We start from the raw sequence: 16,002 nt of genomic DNA on the forward strand, positions 1-16,002 counted from the left end.
AGGCCCTGCTGACAAGGGCGCCGCCTCCTGGTAGTAAGTGGTAGTGGGGCGTCTGTGGGTCACAACGCCACCTGGTGCCGGTTCTCGGAGCACCCGGATGGCTCTGTCCTTGAACTGTGCAAATTCTAGATGAGGGTCCTGTAAGGCCATTGCCCGCAACTGGGTGCGGTGGGCATTGCAATATAAACCCTCTATAAATTGTTCGGTCAACAGCCTGTCCTCGTTTCCCACTCCATTAGGGTCGGTCTGCTTAATGGCCCTCAGGGCCTCTTGTAGGTTGAGTGCATAGTCCCTTATACTCTCATGCGCTCGCTGCTTACACCCGTAGAATCTAAGTTTAATCTCGGCTGAGGTGCGGGTATCAAAGGTGTCCTTCAGCCGGGTTAGTATCCCTGCGACAGTCTTCCTCCCAGGTGGCCAGGATTTTACTTCCCTTTTGGCTGCCCCAGTTAGTTGGGCCACCAGGATGCTCACTTTTTGCTCTTCTGTGAGGGGGTACACCTGGAAGAGGCTATCCAGCTTTTCTCTAAAGTCATGCAGGGTATGTGACTCCCCTGAGTACTGGGGTAGCCAAGCTGCTCCCGGGATATAGGGCATGGTGAAGGGCATAACTGCAACAGCGGTAGCGCTGGCGGGGGTTGAGGCAGTGGAGCTCTCCTCCGTATCCGACATCTTCCTCCCCCCTAGTGGACCGTGGCCTACCTTGCGATGATCCTGTTCCGTAGGCCGCGGCTCCGCAGTGGATCGTCAGGGTTGAGGACCTTCCGTCGCGCTCCTGTGACGTCGGCGTCTGCTGGGCTCCTTCCAGGACCTTACGCAACGTCCGGACGTGAGGCGGGGCTTCAGTTCTCGCGCGCTTTCGGAGTCCACGCCCCTCTTCTTCCCGCGCGGCGTCCTCAAGATGGCGTCCAATGGCGGGAAAACTCCACGGATGGCGGGAAGAAGGCTGAAGATGGCGCCGGATGGCGGGAAACTTCACCGATGGCGGGAAGAAGGCTGAAGATGGCGCCGGATGGCGGGAGTCTTCACCGATGGCGGGAATCTTCACCACTGGTAAGTTTGAACAGTCTTTGCTTTTCAGGCACGCAGTACCCGGTGGTTGCGGGCACGTGATCCTGCCGACTACGCCAAAGTTGACGCGCCCCTGGGCCTGTGTCGCGCTGCGTTGCGCACGCGGGAGCTTACCCGGAGCCGGATCTGTTTAGGGTTGTAGTCTCGTGGCGGTGACCCGGTCCGTGCCCAGGGAGTCAAACTGGACGGCAGTCTGTTAGCGGTAGAAAATGGTTGATGACTACGCCACCCGTTGAATGCAGCCAGGGGGCTGCTGCTGCAGGGCAGACCGCTGAGGCCGGTGAAAGGATGGTGCAGCGTGATAGTATAACCCCCAACGGGAGGGGTATGGCCTCAGGGCAGCCGACGTGGATGATGGGGGTAGCAGGAACCACTCAGAGACGGTATGGTAGCGTTCAGGGTCTTTACTGGTAACAACGATAGACCCTCCCGGAGTACTTGCTAGCGAACGGGGCCTGGTCAGTCCTTGAGCAGATGGGATCTCCCCTGGCCAGGCGGAGTTGTAGGCCTCCCAAGCTGACTGTACTCTTCTGGCTACCTTGCTAGAAGCTGATGTAAGTAGCCCACGTCCCTGAGTGTACCGTGTGGTGCTCACCCGTATGGCCGGTGACTCGGGGCCTTCTAATGGCTTCCGCTCCACGATGGCGGTGCTGGTCCCACGCGTGTGACCGGGCCTTCGGGCTTCTGGGCCAGGGGACCTGAAATCCCCTGCCTGACGGATTCTGCTGCTGGGTAGAAGTTAGTCCCCACAGCCTCGGACTCCGGGTCCGGTAAAGAATCTTCTTAGTCAGGGCGAGCTCTTTAGCTGCCAGCCCCTGACTCCTTGTGACTCTGCTGCTTCCTATGCTGCTCTTGTCTCTACTCTTCCTGGACTCACTAACCCTGCCTCAGCCCCGGGTTTATACAGGGGAAGTTCTTCCCCTCCCAAGGCTGGGCAGGAGGTGTGGCATGCACAGGATCCCTGACCAAAGGACCTCCCACCTGCTCTCAGACGTAATATCTCTATCACTGTGACAACCAGACCCCTGGGGTGTCACACAGTCACTGTGCACATTCATTACATTACTGATCCTCAGTTACATCCTGTATTATACTCCAGGGCTGCACTCACTATTCTGCTGGTGGAGTCACTGTCTACATTCATTACATTACTGATCCTGAGTTACATCCTGTATTATAATTCAGAGCTGCACTCACTATTCTGCTGGTGCAGTCACTGTCTACATTCATTACATTACTGATCCTGACTTACATCCTGCATTATACTCCAGAGCTGCACTCACTATTCTGCTGGTGCAGTCACTGTGTACATATATTACATTACTGATTCTCTACTCATCCTCAGTTACATCCTTTATTATACTCCAGAGCTGCACACACTATTCTGCTGGTGTAGTCACTGTGTACATTCATTACATTACTGATCCTCAGTTACATCCTGTATTATACTCCAGGGCTGCACTCACTATTCTGCTGGTGGAGTCACTGTCTACATTCATTACATTACTGATCCTGAGTTACATCCTGTATTATAATTCAGAGCTGCACTCACTATTCTGCTGGTGCAGTCACTGTCTACATTCATTACATTACTGATCCTGACTTACATCCTGCATTATACTCCAGAGCTGCACTCACTATTCTGCTGGTGCAGTCACTGTGCACATATATTACATTACTGATTCTCTAGTCATCCTCAGTTACATCCTTTATTATACTCCAGAGCTGCACACACTATTCTGCTGGTGGAGTCACTGTGTACATTCATTACATTACTGATCCTGAGTTACATCCTGTATTATAATCCAGAGCTGCACACACTATTCTGCTGGTGGAGTCACTGTGTACATTCATTACATTACTGATCCTGAGTTACATCCTGTATTACACTCCAGAGCTGCACTCACTATTCTGCTGCTGCAGTCACTGTGTACATACATTACATTACTGATCCTGAGTTACATCCTGTATTATAATCCAGAGCTGCACTCACTATTCTGCTGGTGTAGTCACTGTGTACATACATTACATTACTGATCCTGTACTAATCCTGAGTTACATCCTGTATTATACTCCAGAGCTGAACTCACTATTGTGCTGGTGCAGTCACTGTGTACATACATTACATTACTGATCCTGTACTGATCATGAGTTACATCCTGTATTATACTCCAGAGCTGCACTCACTTTTCTGCTGGTGCTGTCACTGTGTACATATATTACATTACTGATCCTGTACTGATCCTTAGTTACATCCTGTATTATACTCCAGAGCTGAACTCACTATTGTGCTGGTGCAGTCACTGTGTACATACATTACATTACTGATCCTCTACTCATCCTCAGTTAATTCCTTTATTATACTCCAGAGCTGCACTCACTATTCTGCTGGTGGAGTCACTGTGTACATACATTACATTACTAATCCTGAGTTCCATCCTGTATTATACTCCAGAGCTGCACTCACTATTCTGCTAGTGCAGTCACTGTGTACATACATTACATTACTGATCCTGAGTTCCATCCTGTATTATACTCCAGAGCTGCACTCACTATTCTGCTGGTGCAGTCACTGTGCACATACATTACATTACTGATCCGGTTCTGATCCTGAGTTACATCCTGTATTATACTCCAGAGCTGAACTCACTATTCTGCTGGTGCAGTCACTGTGTACATACATTACATTACTGATCCTGTACTGATCCTGAGTTACATCCTGTATTATACTCCAGAGCTGCACTCACTATTCTGCTGGTGCAGCCACTGTGTACATATATTACATTACTGATCCTGTACTGATCCTGAGTTACATCCTGTATTATACTCCAGAGCTGCACTCACTATTCTGCTAGTGCAGTCACTGTGTACATACATTACATTACTGATCCTGAGTTCCATCCTGTATTATACTCCAGAACTGCACTCACTATTCTGCTAGTGCAGTCGCTGTGTACATACATTACATTACTGATCCTGAGTTCCATCCTGTATTATACTCCAGAGCTGCACTCACTATTCTGCTGGTGCAGTCACTGTGCACATACATTACATTACTGATCCGGTTCTGATCCTGAGCTACATCCTGTATTATACTCCAGAGATGCACTCACTATTCTGCTGGTGTAGTCACTGTGTACATACATTACATTACTGATCCTCTACTGATCCTGAGTTACATCCTGTATTATACTCCAGAGCTGCACTCACTATTCTGCTGGTGCACCACTGTGTACATATATTACATTACTGATCCTGTACTGATCCTGAGTTACATCCCTTATTATACCCCAGAGCTGCACTCACTATTCTGCTAGTGCAGTCACTGTGTACATACATTACATTACTGATCCTGAGTTCCATCCTGTATTATACTCCAGAGCTGCACTCACTATTCTGCTGGTACAGTCACTGTGTACATACATTACATTACTGATCCTGTACTGATCCTTAGTTACATCCTATATTATACTCCAGAGCTGCACTCACTATTCTGCTGGTGCAGTCACTGTGTGCATACATTACATTACTGATCCTGAGTTACATCCTGTATTATAATCCTGAGCTGTACTCACTATTCTGCTGGTGCAGTCACTGTGTACATATATTACATTACTAATCTTGTACTTATCCTGACTTGCATCCTGTATTATACTCCAGAGCTGCACTCACTATTCTGCTTGTGCAGTCACTGTGCACATACATTACATTACTGATCCTCTACTGATCCTCAGTTACATCCTGTATTATACTCCAGAGCTGCACTCACTATTCTGCTGGTGGAGTCACTGTGTACATACATTACATTACTGATCCTGCACTGATCCTGAGTTATATACTGTATTATACTCCAGAGCTGCTCTCACTATTCTGCTGGTGCAGTCACTGTGTACATACATTACATTACTGATCCTGAGTTACATCCTGTATTATACTCCAGAGCTGTACTCACTATTCTGCTGGTGCAGTCACTGTGTACATACATTACATTACTCATCCTGAGTTACATCTTGTATTATAATCCAGAGCTGCACTCACTATTCTGCTGGTGCAGTCACTGTGCACATATATTACATTACTGATTCTCTACTCATCCTCAGTTACATCCTTTATTATACTCCAGAGCTGCACACACTATTCTGCTGGTGGAGTCACTGTCTACATTCATTACATTACTGATCCTGAGTTACATCCTGTATTATAATTCAGAGCTGCACTCACTATTCTGCTGGTGCAGTCACTGTCTACATTCATTACATTACTGATCCTGACTTACATCCTGCATTATACTCCAGAGCTGCACTCACTATTCTGCTGGTGCAGTCACTGTGCACATATATTACATTACTGATTCTCTAGTCATCCTCAGTTACATCCTTTATTATACTCCAGAGCTGCACACACTATTCTGCTGGTGGAGTCACTGTGTACATTCATTACATTACTGATCCTGAGTTACATCCTGTATTATAATCCAGAGCTGCACACACTATTCTGCTGGTGGAGTCAGGGGCGGAACTACCGCCTGTGCAGCCGGTTCATTGAACGGGGGCCCCCGAGGGAGAGGGGGCCCCTCCAGCCTCCAGCAGGGCCGCCATCAGGGCATGACTGCCCTGACTCCAGCATGGGGCCCGGCCGGTCGGGGCCCCTTCGGGACCCCCCTCTTGTGCGTCTCTTCATGGAGCCCCCCCGCAGGACCTCCCGCCGTCACATGACCGGAGATGTCCCTGCGCTCCACATGGTTCCCCGGCACCATGCTGAGCGCAGGGACATCTCCGGTCATGTGACGGCGCCGGCACAATACTTACCCCTCCCCGTGCCTCCTCAGCGTCTTCCGCGTCCTCTGACTGTGACGTCTCAGGTCAGAGGGCGCGGTGATGTCTTTACACCGCGCGCGCTCTCTCCTGACCTGTCACAGTGCAGAGCGGGAAGACGCGGGCGACGCTGGAGTCCGGAGCAGCGCCAGCAGCAGGTAAGAAGTGAGGTGAGTATTGGATTTTTTTTATTTTTTTCATGTATGGGGCATGGGGCATTATATGGTGGGGGGAAAGTGGGTGTGACATCCTGCATGGAGCATTATATGGTGGGGGGGTGTGTGACATCCTGCATGGGGCATTATCTGGTGGGGGGATGTGTGACATCCTGCATGGGGCATTATGAGGAGGGAACAGCCTGCATGGAGCATTACATGGGGCCAATATTCTGTATGGAGTGTTATATGGGGGTCAGTATTCTGTATGGAGCATTATATGGGGGACAGTATCCTGTATGGAGCGTTATATGGGGACCAGTATCCTGTAGGGAGCATTATATGGGGACCAGTATCCTGTATGGAGCATTATATGGGGACCAGTATCCTGTATGGAGCATTATAAGGGGGTCAGTATCCTGTATGGAGCGTTATATGGGGGCCAGTATCCTGTATGGAGCATTATAAGGGGGTCAGTATCCTGTATGGAGCATTATATGGTGCCCATAATACTGTATGGAGGACTATACTGTCCGGTCTGCACTGTGCGCTGTGAGGATTTGCCGGTTTCTGGGCTATTGTAGAATTCACAATAGATATCGCTCGTGTAATGGGGCATTGTAAGGGGGGAACAGCCTGCATGGAGCGTTATATGGGGGCCAGTATTCTGTATGCAGTGTTATGTGGGGCTCACTACAGTCTGTGTCCGCCCCTGGCAAAATCAGCAGCGTATCAAATACTTATTTTCCCCACTGTACTAATAGCACACAGCACTCACATAATATACCAGCAGGTGGGATTAGGTTTGGGGGGCTCCTGTCCAGCGGCCACAGAATAACTGTTGCGGCCGCTGGTCCTGAAAACTGATTTCCTCCTCTCTAGTCTCTAGCGATGTATGTAGGTGTATTGTGCTGATTACACTGCCCCCTAGTGTCCAACAATCACTCTGCATAACATTTTCAAAAGCAAATATCTGATATTTAGTTCTGTGTTACACCCAGACAGACGAGCCGCTGTATACTCACACGTATCAGATTCCTGAATATTTGGAAGCTTTACTAGTTTTTTTATCACAAAACATGGAGATGTCGGGGATTGAACCTGGGGCCTCATACAGGGAAAGCATGCGCTCTACCACTGAGCTACATCCCCTGTATGGACACCCATGGATTTGTTCTCATCTCCAAGAGTCACTAATCTATGACTATCTACTAATAGATTTTCTCTATTATTTTTTCTCTTTTATAATCATGCAGCATAAATAACATCATATTCTCATAGTCTGGACTATTAGGGACAAGACAAAACTATTTTTCTTTAATTTTTTCATTATTTGTTTATATTTAAAATATGGGGAAAAAAGGAGGCGATTTTATTTTTTATGCCTTTTATTGAACAGATTAAAAAAAAATGCAATTCTCCTTTTCCCGTATTTTAAAGAGATTGTTCCCTACTGGATGGCGCTTTTCTATTGTCCCAATGAATTAAGAAGAAAGCATAGAGCACTTACCTCCCAGATACGCACCGTGACAAGCACTGCACCCCATGATGATCTCCTGATATTGCTTATGTCTGATGATTGGTTGCAGGCCATCAGCAGCGGTAGAAAGGCGGCATCACCTGCAGGAGAGATTACACTCTTGTGTCAGTGTGAGCGGGCTGTCGTGGAGAGCAGTCACATTAGTGACTGCTGATGTGACTCTTCTCCAAGTCATCCGGATTGTCGTGGGACAGTATGGATTATATTCACGGCAGACAGGTGAGTATTATGGTGGTTTACTACTTTTTGTCGTTTACAGGTGACAAGGGCATCAGGGATTAGGTGTTAAGGTGAGCATTATGGTGTTTTTTTATTTTTTTCTCTTTTACAGGGGACAAAGGCTTTGGTGAATTAGGTGTAAAGGTGAATATAATACTTTTTTATTTTTATTTTAATAAAGGAGTGTTTGTCTTTATTTCAAATAAAGGACTTTATTCTGGGTGTGTTTTTTTACAATCTGATTATTGGGTTAGTAATAGGGAGTCTTATAGATGCCTCTCCATTACTAACTTGTGGGCTTGATGTTAGCGGCCATAAAACAGCTGACGTCAACCCCACAATCATTAACCCACTTGTCATCGCATCAAGACAAGTGGGAAGAGCAGAGGCTAAGCATCAGATTTGGCACATTTTATTGATGTACCATTTCTGGGGCGGATGAGAGCTGATGTTTTTAGTCTAGGAGGGGGCCAATAACCATGGCCACTTCCTAAGCTATTAATATCATCTCGCAGCTGTCTGTTTAGCCTTTGATGGTTAGTGAATATAGGGGGACCCCACATCAATTTTTGTTTGGGGTCTCCCCTATAATAAGCAGTAAAGGCTAAGCAAACAGCTGTGAGCTGATATTAATAGCCTGGGAATCTTTATGGCTATTGGCCTGTTCCCAAATAATATCAGCCACCAGCCGTTGATTTTCCCTTTGCTGATTATAAAAATTACGAGGGACCCCACTTCTCTTTTTTTATTAACAAGCACAGTAAAATACACACCTAAAGTAACCTTAGTTCGCTGCCACTAGGTGTTCCAGCAGCTGGAAACTTCCAAAACCTAAAATGTCCCTCAAAGTTTCCCATGAGGTTTCTGGGCCTTGCAACTGCCGGGAGACCCGGTGGCTTTGAACTCTACAAGGTTACCGGAGTTCAAGCCACCGGGTCTGACGGCGGTAGCTCTAATGCGAGACTTTTGAATGCCGGAGTGCTGGACATGCGCCGGGAGCTGAATGCAGCTCATATCATTGTTGCCTGAGATCAGCGCGAGCAGGCGACAGTGATGGAAATTGTAGTCAGCAAGCCCAGTGTACATTATGTGTAAAATAAAGAATTAGATTAAAAAAACAGAGGGGGCTCTGGCCAAATTTTCATAACCAGCAGAGGGAAAGCCGTCTGCTGGGGGCTGATATTACTAGCCAGGGAAAGGGGCCATTAGCCCAAAATGTTCCCTGGTTATTAATAACAGCTATCAAAAGACTGACCGTCACTTCCAAAACAGAAAACTGGTCTGTACAGGTGCTTACTAAGAGTTGCCATCTATATAACTAACAAATAAAGTAGCACTCTGTAGCGCTATAGCATGAAAACATGAAATGTATGAAATTTGAATTGCATTACTGCTCTAGAAAATAGAAATAAATGAGAATTCTTAGCGCATAAATTAGCCAATTCATGTGTACCCGATAGCCATGGTAAGGCGACTCTCGTTGCCAGGAACCTACCTAGTGTGAATCCAATCTTATACTAAAGTCTACATGTATATGGGAGGGTAGGATCCTGCTATAATTAAAACCTCCTGAGGCTTAGGGGTGGAGTGATCATTCAGAAATCCTATATATACAAATATCAAAAGACTGACCGTCACTTTCAAAACAGAAAACCGGTGTGTACAGGTGCTTACTAAGAGTAGCCATCTCCATATATAACCAACAAATAAAGTAGCACTCTGTAGCGCTATAGTATGCAAACATACTATTGTTATAGTTACAGTGGTGGCCAAAAGTATTGGCACCCCTGCAATTCTGTCAGATAATACTCAGTTTCTTCCTGAAAATGATTGCAATCACAAATTCTTTGGTCTTATTATCTTCATTTAATTTGCTTGCAAGGAAAAAACACAAAAGAGAATGAAGCAAAAATCAAATCATTGATCATTTCACACAAAACTCCAAAAATGGGCCGGACAAAAGTATTGGCACCCTCAGCCTAATACTTGGTTGCACAACCTTTAGCCAAAATAACTGCGAACAACCGCTTCCGGTAACCATCAATGAGTTTCTTACAATGCTCTGCTGGAATTGTAGACCATTCTTCTTTGGCAAACTGCTCCAGGTCCCTGATATTTGAAGGGTGCCTTCTCCAAACTGCCATTTTGAGATCTCTCCACAGGTGTTCTATGGGATTCAGGTCTGGACTCATTGCTGGCCACCTTAGAAGTCTCCAGTGCTTTCTCTCAAACCATTTTATAGCGCTTTTGGAAGTGTGTTTTGGGTCATTGTCCTGCTGGAAGACCCATGACCTCTGAGGGAGACCCAGCTTTCTCACACTGGGCCCTACATTATGCTGCAAAATTTGTTGGTAGTCTTCAGACTTCATTATGCCATGCACACGGTCAAGCAGTCCAGTGCCAAAGGCAGCAAAGCAACCCCAAAACATCAGGGAACCTCCACCATGTTTGACTGTAGGGACCGTGTTCTTTTCTTTGAATGCCTCTTTTTTTTCCTGTACACTCTATGTTGATGCTTTTTCCCAAAAAGCTCGACTTTTGTCTCATCTGACCAGAGAACATTCTTCCAAAACGTTTTAGGCTTTCTCAGGTAAGTTTTGGCAAACTCCAGCCTGGCTTTTTTATGTCTCGGGGTAAGAAGTGGGGTCTTCCTGGGTATCCTACCATACAGTCCCTTTTCATTCAGACGCCGACGGATAGTACGGGTTGACACTGTTGTACCCTTGGACTGCAGGGAAGCTTGAACTTGTTTGGATGTTAGTAGAGGTTCTTTATCCACCATCCGCACAATCTTGCGTTGAAATCTCTCGTCAATTTTTCTTTTCCGTCCACATCAAGGGAGGTTAGCCACAGTGCCATGGGCTTTAAACTTCTTGATGACACTGCGCACGGAAGACACAGGAACATTCAGGTCTTTGGAGATGGACTTGTAGCCTTGAGATTGCTCATGCTTCCTCACAATTTGGTTTCTCAAGTCCTCAGACAGTTCTTTGGTCTTCTTTCTTTTCTCCATGCTCAATATGGTACACACAAGGACACAGGACAGAGGTTGAGTCAACTTTAATCCATGTTAACTGGCTGCAAGTGTGATTTAGTTATTGCCAACACCTGTTAGGTGCCACAGGTAAGTTACAGGTGCTGTTAATTACATGAATTAGAGAAGCATCACATGATTTTTCAAACAGTGCCAATACTTTTGTCCACCCCCTTTTCTAGGTTTGGTGTGGAATTATATCCAATTTAGCTTTAGGACAATTCTTTTTGTTTTTTTTCATTGCAGACAAATTAAATGAAGATAATAATACCAAAGAGTTTGTGATTGCAATCATTTTCAGGAAGAAACTGAGTATCATCCGACAGAATTGCAGGGGTGCCAATACTTTTGGCCACCACTGTACTATTGTTATACTTTAGGAGGGCTAAATCTGCACCTTGCTGGTGATCCACTGACCAGCCCACCCGAGGCGTCCACAGGGAATCTGCCAGGTAGGAAGATTACCAGTCCAGGTCCTGTTCTAATAGATAGTTTTGTGGATTTGGGGTAACTGAGTGATATGGACACATTATTATAGGGGCACGAGACACCCAGGTAAAATCCATGTATGTCATGTAGGACGGCCCTGGTGGTACAGAAAAGTAAAAAAAACTGATGACTTTTTTTTTTAGAGGCATTTGTATACTTTACCTTCTATTATTATTTATTCTATTTTCACTCATTTATATAACCTGATCATTTCCCTGACAGGTCGGTGAGTTGTTTATTGTTTAGCAATAATGTATCACCCACAACTATAAATGATAAAGAATAACATTCCATTCTTATCATTTACAGCAGAGGATAATTTACACCATATATAACATGTATATAATATCTACCAAAGCAAAAAAACGACTATTTACAAACATGGAGAAAACTGATTTTTCTATCTTTTCCAACACAGATTTATATAGATTTATATTCTATTAATCAGATGGGATATTTCTATTCCACATTCTCTGCCTCATTCACCAGTTGGCAGCAAACATGGCGGCCTGGCTGCTCTGATGTCACAATGCTCAGGATTAGGGGGTCACTCAGTTATGATGTCATAATGACATCATGGAATGTCCTGAGGGTATATAATCTCTGAGCACTGTGACATCAGCGCCATTTCTTAAGTTGATGCTTTTGCTGAGACTTCACTTTGGTTGTGGAAGAGCGAACTAGTTTGTGTTACACATCTGGTGATTACTTCCATTTCTTCTTCTTGATCTTTGATCAGAGCACAATAACACCGGTGCCACCGGAGAGCTTAGTTCTCCAATATTCTATCAGCCAGCTCCAGGTACCTAAGTCATGAGCGCCCGGGAGCTGCGCCAGTTGATTGCTGACAATGAGGCATGGCTGCGCCGACCAGAAAATCAAGGTAAGGGAAATATTTGGGGGAGATCCACAATATTCCCACACTATAGGGCTTTCCTGGGAGGAGATATCCCTGGGGTATGAGGGGACACATTTCAGGACAGACAGTGCAGGTTAACTAAGGCCAAAATAAAGTCAATTCTTTCTAGGGTTCCCCTCTCCCTAAACACCACAGCAGTAGAAGGACCCATCACTATAGCCAAAAAGTGTTTACTAAAATTGGAAATAATTCAGATAAATTCTTATTTGTTTATAGGTCAGGCCATAATTGTCCATGGACGGAGGAGGTCTCCTCCAAGAGATCAGGAAAGACCTTCTACCAGTGATGGAAGGAGGTCTTCTCCAAGAGATCAGGAAAGACCTTCTACCAGTGATGGACGTCAGAGAGACAGCAATGTCACTGAGAGGAGATGGAGATGGGCCAGAGATCCTCCACGGCGTAGAGGACAGGAAGAGAGCAGGGATAGAAGCCGCTCTCCTCTAAGACCAGCCCCTGCAGAGCCCTCCGGAGAGAGCAGCAGGGATGGCGGCCGTCCCCTCCCACCCATTCAACTGGAGGAAGTGGGTGTGATGACACCACCACTGCCACAGGTGGAGCCACCTGCACAAAACCTACCTGTGCAGGAGAGACCTTCTACCAGTGATGGACGGTCTCCTCCAAGAGACGAGGAAAGACCTTCTACCAGTGATGGACGTCAGAGCGACAGCAATGCTATGGAGCCACCTGCACAAAATCTACCTGTGCGGCAGAGGCGGCAGCATTGGGTTCACAGGAGAGCACTGCTAATTGCAAATCTCCCAACAAGGGATGTAACCGCACAGGAGGAGGCCGAGTCATGTATCATCTGTATGACCGAATATGAGATCGGAGAGCAGGTCACGGTCCTTCCATGTGACCACACCTTCCATCAGGGATGTATTACTAGATGGCTCCGCTCCAAACCTCTGTGCCCCCTGTGCCGTAACCACTGCTTCCATTGAAGCCCCATGTTCATGGTGCAGACAGTGGTGAAGAACATACTGACCCCCAGCCCAGGTAAGGGAGCAATGCATACATTAACACTACATTCATTACAAGACTGTAAAAAATATCACCTGTAACTTCCTGCTGTTCTGATCTCTCTTTAGTTTACCATCAGCTTTGGTCAACATCTTACCAAGCATGAAGGGCCATGAACACCCCAAAAACACCCGATGGTAAGTCACCTCTCATTCCCGCTGCCCCATGATATCTATATCACATGTGACATATAAGTAATTGTTCTTTTCTCCTTTTCATAGAAGGATGATCCAAGTCTGGAGAACATTGAGGAATTAGATCAGAATGACTTGTCCTTCATGTAAGTAGATATTAGAATTTGCTTTTTTATATTTTCCAGCTGATTATTAACTTTTTACTGGGAATCTATTGATGAGATGTAATAATTTGGCGTCTTCTCTTTACAGAAATCTGCAGAAGTTACAGATCATTTCCATAATGATCCACAGATCCCTCATCTGCTTCATAGAGACCCTGATTCCATCATGTGCAGAGATGCTGATAACAGCTGCAGCCCCGACTATGATATCCTCATATATTCCATTATTTGTCCAAATATTCCTAAAAATAAATAATATTTACCATCTCTATGTCTGGTTGTGACTTCACTATATAGAATGTTGTTACGTAACATTAGCAGCACATAATGATAAGTGAGGTAGGGATTTACCATTAGTTGGTATAGGGGTAGTGGCAACAGATAAAGGGGATGTCCAGCACTCTTATATTGATGGCTTACCCTTAGGATAGGCGACCAATATCAGATTAATGGGGACGTGACCCCCGGCACGCGTGATCAGCTGTTCTTGGTGCCGGTTGGATGTGATTATTTGCAGACTGGAACAGCACAGCGCCAACAACTGCATAGTGGCTACAGCGGGTACTGCAGATCCACTCTATTCATATGAATAGGGTCAGCTGTGCAGTACCTGGAAGCGGCCACTATACAGCTGGCAGAGCAGTACAGCACGGGCTCTGGCACCGCGTCCCACATTGCTTTAAACTGCTCGCGATACTCATCTCTCCACGTTCCTCCGCAGCTCCGGTGTCTTCCGACTCTGTGACATCTCAGGGAAGAGGGCGCGATCACTACAGCGCCCCCTCTGTGCTGGGCAGTCACAGTGCAGAGAGCCGGAACACGCTGTGGAGACAGGACCTGCGGCCAGCGGGGAACAAGGAGAGGGAAGTATTTGATTATTATTTTTTTTCTGTATGGAGCATTACATGGGGCCATACTGTATGGAGCATTATATGGGGCCATACTATATTGAGCATTATATGGGGCCATACTGTATGGAGCATTATATGGGGCCCATACTATATTGAGCATTATATGGGGCCATACTGTATGGAGCATTATATGGGGCCCATACTGTATGGAGCAATACATTGGATACGGAAAGTATTCAGACCCCTTTAAATGTTTCACTCTTTGTTTCATTGCAGCCATTTGGTAAACTCTAAAAAGTTCATTTTTTCCTCATTAAAGTACACTCTGCACCCCATCTTGACTGAAAAAAAACTGAAATGTAGAAATTTTTGCAAAATTATTAAAAAAGAAAAACTGAAATATCACATAACGCTATGCATATTTTATCAAACCCCTCCATGGAGCTGTAGCACTAAAGCACTAGGATAGCAGGTCGCAACTATGCAGTGTGTGGTCCTTAAATGAAGGTAAAATCATAATAGAAATATGGTATCACTTTTGGGATTCTGGGATCAACGAGCGATGAGTTATCCCAGAAGTTTTTAATAAAATGTGCAGGCTAGAGCCCAGTCCCTGTGACGTCATCCCAGGGGGGTCTCTCCCTTCAGCATAAAATAGTTGGCTGGGGGGTATAGATACTATAAGCAATGGGTCATATTCGATAACGTTCAAATCAAATCCACCTATATTGAATTGTCTCAGCGATCTTATAGTAAGTCTCTTCTTTAATCCTTATTATTTGGTGTAACTATTAATGTATTGAATTGTCTCCTTTTGTAAACATTTTTGTATAGTTTTCCTAAACACTGCCTCCCATTTGGATTAAATATAAAGTCTAATCGTTCTGTTTCTTTTGTCCTGTAATCGTTCCCTTCCCAGAAGCCATACACTACCAGAATGCAGGCGTTTGGCCAGGCAAGGCCTTGTACTATATTTCAAACTCGGCCGGTGGTGGCAGCGAGTAATATTAATAATTGGGCTATTGTGAAGCTGACAGTGACTGTACAGAGGGCATTAACATATATTCCATATGTTGGAATCCCTGATGAAATCCTGACACAGTGACAGCATGGTGAGATATAGAGTGATCTCTGTGGAATACATGACAATGGAGATGCCGGGGATTAAACCCGCGGCCTCATACATGCAAAGCATGCGCTCTACCACTGAGCTACATCCCCTGCATGTGTGTTATGCTCATATGCAAAACCCTAAGGGTATGTTCACACTTATTTGAAAGCAGAAATTTCTGCAGCATTTCCACATCTCTTGGCAGGAAAAACGCAGCGGCAAAAACGTGCTTTTTTTCCTGCATTTTTCTAGCGTTTTTAGACAGCAATAAATGACATGGAGATAGATAATGGAGATAGATTGAGTAGATAGATAGACAGATATATTGACCAACAGACGTACAGAGAGACATTTAGACATAGGAACAGACATATAGACAAATAATTGCACAACCACCCAACATATAATAACTTTGCACCCTGTGGAGCTTATCAGGCAGCTTTTAATGATTAAATAAAAAAACAAACAAAAAAAAATGACG

At 45.4% G+C, this 16,002-nt stretch overlaps 1 non-coding gene across 1 annotated transcript; it reads right to left on the reverse strand.

The window, feature by feature from the left end:
* Positions 1–15,559: 15,559 nt before the first annotated feature.
* On the reverse strand, positions 15,560–15,631 carry TRNAA-UGC (transfer RNA alanine (anticodon UGC)). The gene has a single exon. It is a non-coding gene; the product is annotated as a tRNA-Ala (tRNA).
* Positions 15,632–16,002: the final 371 nt, after the last annotated feature.

Source organism: Phyllobates terribilis, unplaced genomic scaffold, assembly GCF_046119375.1.
Source record: "Phyllobates terribilis strain yellow unplaced genomic scaffold, ASM4611937v1 Scaffold_339__1_contigs__length_2057567, whole genome shotgun sequence".
NCBI lineage: Eukaryota > Metazoa > Chordata > Amphibia > Anura > Dendrobatidae > Phyllobates > Phyllobates terribilis.